We start from the raw sequence: 6,301 nt of genomic DNA, 5'->3' as shown, positions 1-6,301 counted from the left end.
TTGGATTATCCCAATTTGCGTGAATTTTCCTTTTGCCTTTTCATTCTCTACTTTTCTTATCATTGCCAGAATCTTAGGATTCCCATACAGTGCAGGAAATATTTGAATCTGGCACGTCACACATTGTTGGACCTTTGTGACCAGTGCTGGGATGGCTCCATTGGCAGCTTATTTGTGTAGAGGCTGACAATCTTTCCTGGAAAAAACTTATGGGTGTGTGTCATCTCTAAAATAATCATGTAGAGGATGCCTGGGTGGCTCAGGGGGTTAAGCTTCTGCCTTCGGTTCAGGTCATGATCCTAGAGTTCTGGGATCAAGTCCTGAATGGGGCTCCCCACTCAGCAGGGCGTCTGCTTCTCTCTCTCCCTCTGCCTGCTGCTCCCCCTTCTTGTGCTCTCTCTCAAATAAATAAATAAATTTTTTAAAGAAAATAAAATAACCATATAGGATTAGAACCTCCTGTAGATCATTTACCATTTGATTAATATCTCTTCCTTTAAAACAATCAGTGAATGAGAACTGTCCTCATATCACCATCACGGGTTTTTCCTGTTACCTCCTTTTCTCCATTCACTGTAGGAGAGTGCTACTACATCTATACATTTTATAAATATTATCTCTAATCTTTGGAGGCACTAGCATATTTCTCTTTCAGATGAGAAAAGTGAGGTTCAAAGATTACAGAATAGCCAGAAAAACATCACCTTGAACTTCATCTACAAAATTTAAAGGTTATGATTATTTTGGAATGTTACAATCCCCAAATCTTCAGGTAACCCCAGGAATCTCTGACATATTCTAGTTGGCTTTTACTCTCTGACACATTTAAGCAACATAAATATCTACTTCTGGCAAATTACATAGGAGTTCTGCTCCTTCTGGGATCAGATTTCTTTGAAAACCAATCAGAAGAAAAAAGCCCCACCATTTTTAAGAAAAGGATAATTGATTAATTTCCATTTGGTCTGTGGCCTAATTCTTGGTCAGGCCTTTTGGAATCACTGGACCTTGAGTACAAGCTGATTTTCATATCTCTAAAAAAGTTCTATAGAGCTACTTCTTAGATCTCAACATCCTTACTGGCATCCAAAAAATTGTATTTTTTCAGTCTCTCTATAGTACCTGGAAATGGCAAAACTTCCACCTATGAGAAACCAAACTTCAAAATGGTTACTTAGATTATAAACTAACAAATTTTACTTCCCCCACGTCTCATTTTAAAAGAAGTTCTGGCTTGATAATGTAAGCATGATAATTAAAGAATTAGGGACTTAAGTAAGTTACATCTGTAGGGGTAAAGTATTTTTTATCTAGAAACAGTGCTTCCCATTCTTGTATTTTAAATTACTGTGTCATACAAATATAGATATTTATGTACTTATAGTTGGTTAAATAATCATTTCTTCTACTTTTTGTTTATTCAAGCTCAGTGAATCCCACAAGGGCATTTTTTAAAAAAAATAGCATTTAAGGTAAAGAAGGATCTCAAAATAATTTGAGAAAGAAGCTGATTCTTGGGGCACCTGGCTAGCTCAGCCAATAGAGCATGCAAATCTTGATCTCAGGGTCATGAGTTCAAGCCCCACATTAAGCTTGGAACCTACTTAATTAAAAAGAAAGGAAAAAAAGAAAAAAAGAGAACTGATTCTTGTTTAGAAGTTCAGTTACTAGGTATGTAATGACTGTTTTACATTTTAAGCAATACCGTATAATCATATAATAGACAGCCTACTTATACATTTTTTTTTCAAAATGTGTATTTTTCTCTGTTCTTATTTTATAACCTATGGTAAGAGGCTGGAAATATATTTCCTCCAAGGAAGGAAGTGCCAAACACTGCTTAGAGTCACATAAGAAGCAAACAGTATTCATATAGTAGCAAATTCAAAATTTCTCATAGTTATAGCGCTGACCCTAGAAATTTAGATATTTTGTTTTTATTTTAGTAAATTTACTTTTATTGGTTGGTAATCTATAAGAAAAGAAGGTACTGTTAACTAGTACTACCATTCATCTTCACCATATACTTGGCTCTTTCTGCCTTTGCTTGGTTTCTGACATTTGCCAAAACCAAAAATATTATAACACAATCTGACTGGATCTTTAGAAGCTGGAGGTATAGTACTTAGGAGTGAAAGTATCTTGGGCTTTTGTGGGAAAATATACTAGGGAACACTTTCCCCATGCTCTATTTTTTATGTACAGCTACAGCATAAACTAGGAGATATAAAGAGATTATCCAAAGCAAAACATACCAAAGAGAGTCCCAAAGAAAGAGACATACCTTAAAAATTGCCTATTTCCTTTTAGGAGTTCATCACTTTTTATTACTTAGATGATTTCAGCCACTGTTTAGAGAAACAGGTATAACTATTGGAGGAAAAAAACCCAACTTTCTCTTCTCATATTTTTATTGCAAGAGTTATTAAGGCAATCCGTTTATTGCTAGAGATTGATCAGGAGCCATGGTCCTTGGGAAGTTAAGAAGAACAAGACTGTGATGTTATACAGAGTTGGGCTTTTATTTATATATACAGGGCTAACCTTTTTGGATCAATTTTTTTTTAGTGATCCATTAGACAGGAATGATAGTGCTTTGCTGGTTTGATTACAACCAATCCTATTATCATCATTTTGTTATTTATGGACATTTTAGACTCCAGTGCTACAACAAAGGTCTTATATTCATTTTTGGTCTGTAATAAAATCTTAGAATTGGAAAATATTTTAAAGATTATCACACCTTCCTTATTAGTATAGAATTTTTACTATGGTGTCCTATGTAGATTAGCATTGATGATTTCTCTGAATACCTCTTAAAAGGGGCGCCTGGGTGGCTCAGTGGTTAAAGCCACTGAAGGTTAAAGGTTAAAGGTTAAAGGTTAAAACCTGCCTTCGGCTCAGGTCATGATCCCAGGGTCCTGGGATCGGGGCTCTCTTCTCAGCGGTGAGTCTGCTTCACCCTCTCTCTGCCTGCCTCTTTTTTGTAGAAACTCCTTACCATTCCTAGAGAGCTCTAGCTGTTGCAGACTTCCACAGCTCCCCAAAACACAAAGAACATAACTCTTTTTCACGTCTACCTGTTAATTTTCTTTCTGTCTTCTAGTCTGGAGGATTTGTGGTGAACTCCAGTCAACATTAATAATACAGTCTAAAGTTACACAGAAAAATCCAAGAGACTCTACACCAAAATTGCTAGAACTCATACAGGAATTTAGCAACATGGCAGGATATAAAATCAATGCACAGAAATCAGTTTCATTGTTATACACTAACAGTGAGTCAGAAGAAAGAGAAATAAGTTGATCCCATTTATAATTGCACCTAAAACTGTAAGATACCTGAGGAATAAACCTAACCAAAGAGACAAAGGATCTTTACTCAGAAAACTATAGAACACTCATGAAAGAAATTGAGGAAGACATAAAGAAATAAAAAAATATTCCATAGAAAAATATTCCACGCTCATGGATTGGAAGAAAAATATTGTTAAAATGTATATGCGACCTAGACTAATCTATACATCCAATGCAAGGCTTATCAAAATATCATCAACTTTTTTTCACAGAGCTAGAACAAATAACCTTAAAATTTTATGGAACCAGAAAAGACCCCAAATAGCCAAAGGAATGTTGAAAAGGAAAACCAAAGCTAGTGGCATCACAATGCCAGCCTTCAAGCTATATTGCAAAGCTGTAATCATCAAAACAATATGGTAGTGGCACAAAAACAGACACAAAGATCAATGGAACAGAACAGAGAACCCAGAAATGGACCCTCAACTCTATGGTCAACAAATCTTTGACAAAGCAGGATAGAATGTCCAATGGAAAGAAGACAGTCTCTTCAACAAATGGCATTGGGAAAACTGGACAGCCACATACAGAAGAGTGAAACTGGACAATTTCCTTACACCACACACAAAAATAGACTCAAAATGGATGAAAGAGCTAAATGTGAGACAGAAATCCATCAAAATCCTAGCGAATACAGGCAGCAACCTCTTTGACTTTGGCTGCAGCAACTTCTTGGTAGACACACCTCCAAAGGCAAGGGAAACAAAGGCAAAAATGAACTATTGGGACCTCATCAAGATAAAAAGCTTTTGCACAGCAAAGGAAACACTTGACAAAACCAAAAGAAAACCTACAGAATGGGAGCAGATATTTGCAAATGTCTTATTGGATAAAGGGTAGTATTCAAAATCTATAAAGAACTTCTCAAACTCGACAACCAAAGAACAAATAATCCAATCAAGAAATGGGCAGAAGACATGAACAGACATTTCTGAAAGAAGACATCCCAATGGCCAACAGACATGTGAAAAAATGTTCAACATCACTCGGCATCAGGGAAATACAAACCAAAATCACAATGAGATACCACCTCACACCATTCAGAATGTCTAAAATTAACAAGTCAGGAAATGACAGATTTTGGCGAGGATGTGGAGAAAGGGGAACCCTCCTACACTGTTGGTGGGAATGCAAGCTGGTGCAGCCACTCTGGAAAACAGTATGGAGATTCCTCAAGAAGTTGAAAATAGAGCTACCCGATGAGCCAGCAATTGTAGCACTAGGTATTTACCCCAAAGATACAAATGTAGTGATCCGAAGGGGCACCTGCACCCCAATGTTTATAGCAGCAATGTCCACAATAGCCAAACTATGGAAAGAGCCCAGATGTCTACTGACAGTTGAATGGATAAAGAAGATGTGGTATATAAATACACTGGAATATTGCATAACCTTCAAAAAAAGAAAGAAGGAATCTTGCCATTTGCAATTATGTAGATGGAACTAGAGAGTGTTATACTAAGTGAAATAAGTCAGTCAGAGAAAAACAATTATCATATGATCTCACTGGTATGTGGAATTTAAGAAACAAAACAGAGGAGCACAGGGGTAGGAAGGGAAAAATAAAACAAGGTGAAATCAGAGAGGGAGACAAATCACAAGAGACTCTTAATCATAAGAGGGTTGCTGGAGGGGGGGTGGATGGGGTAACTGGGTGATGGACATTAAGGAGGAGGGCACATGATGTAATGAGCACTGGGTGTTATATGTATCTGATGCATCACTGAATTCTACCTCTGAAACTGATAATACACTGTAAGTTAATTAACTGAATTTAAGTAAAAATGAATAAAAAATAAAGTATTAAAAAAACCCAATAGTGAAAATCACTGATGAACTTTAATTTCTTTAAAAATAAAATTTAGGAGGCGCCTGGGTGGCTCAGTGGGTTAAAGCCTCTGCCTTCGGCTCGGGTCATGATCTCAGGGTCCTGGGATCGAGCCCCGCATCGGGCTCTCTGCTCCGCAGGGAGCCTGCTTCCTCCTCTCTCTCTGCCTGCCTCTCTGCCTACTTGTGATCTCTGTCTGTCAAATAAATAAATAAAATCTTTAAAAAAAATAAAAATAAATTTTAGTTTTATAGCAAATGTAAAATTAAAAAAATAAAGTTCCACAGATTTTGGAGGAGTTTTGATACTCTTTTTTGATTTCCTGGGATTAAAGGTGGATGTAGGATCTTGGGATAGACTGTGTTCTTGCGGTATGTTGTGTGTACTTCCTGTGTTCTCATAGGTCAAAATGGAAGAAGTTAGCCAGAATAAATTATAAGATCAAATTTATTAATCTAATTATACCTTTTGCTGTTTGCAGCAAGAATGCTTTCCTTAAAATGGATTAAATGAGAGATACAGAACTTTCAAGTCAGAAATGCTCTTAGATTTGGAGTTCAAACTCTTCATTCAGTGGCTGGAGGAACTGTACCCTGAGCATATGTTAGTGTTTGACAAGTTCCCAGGGATTTCAGGATCTCTGGGGACCTCTGTGGCCTATCAAGTGGTTTATAGACAGTAGTGTGACTGTTTCAGGAGAACTAATGGAACAATTTTGTTCACGTACATTTTCCAAATACAGAGATTTAACATGATTTACTATTTTCAAAGGAATCTTCTCTATCTCAAGAAGTCCGATATTCTTCAAGTGTGTCTATAGGACAAGGACTGTGTTGGTCAGTTCACCTAGTGTGACATACTTACACAATTTGCTTGTTATCTCTATGTGTTAAATTGGCCTTTTAGTGTTATTCTTACATATTGCTAAAAACCCAGTTCTCAAGAATGAATCAATGGAGCAGGGTGACAAACAGCCACACGAAGGTTCCAACTCTGTGTCACTGTGAAATGTGACTCTTATGGTGAGACAGAGAAATTAATAATTCCACACAGGCAGCTAGAAGAGGCAAGGGTCAAATCTGAAGTTTAAAAAAAAAAAAAGTAGTTGAATATTGGG

Source organism: Martes martes (assembly GCF_963455335.1).
Source record: "Martes martes genome assembly, chromosome: 5".
NCBI lineage: Eukaryota > Metazoa > Chordata > Mammalia > Carnivora > Mustelidae > Martes > Martes martes.
Note: the sequence above shows the minus strand (reverse complement) of the source record.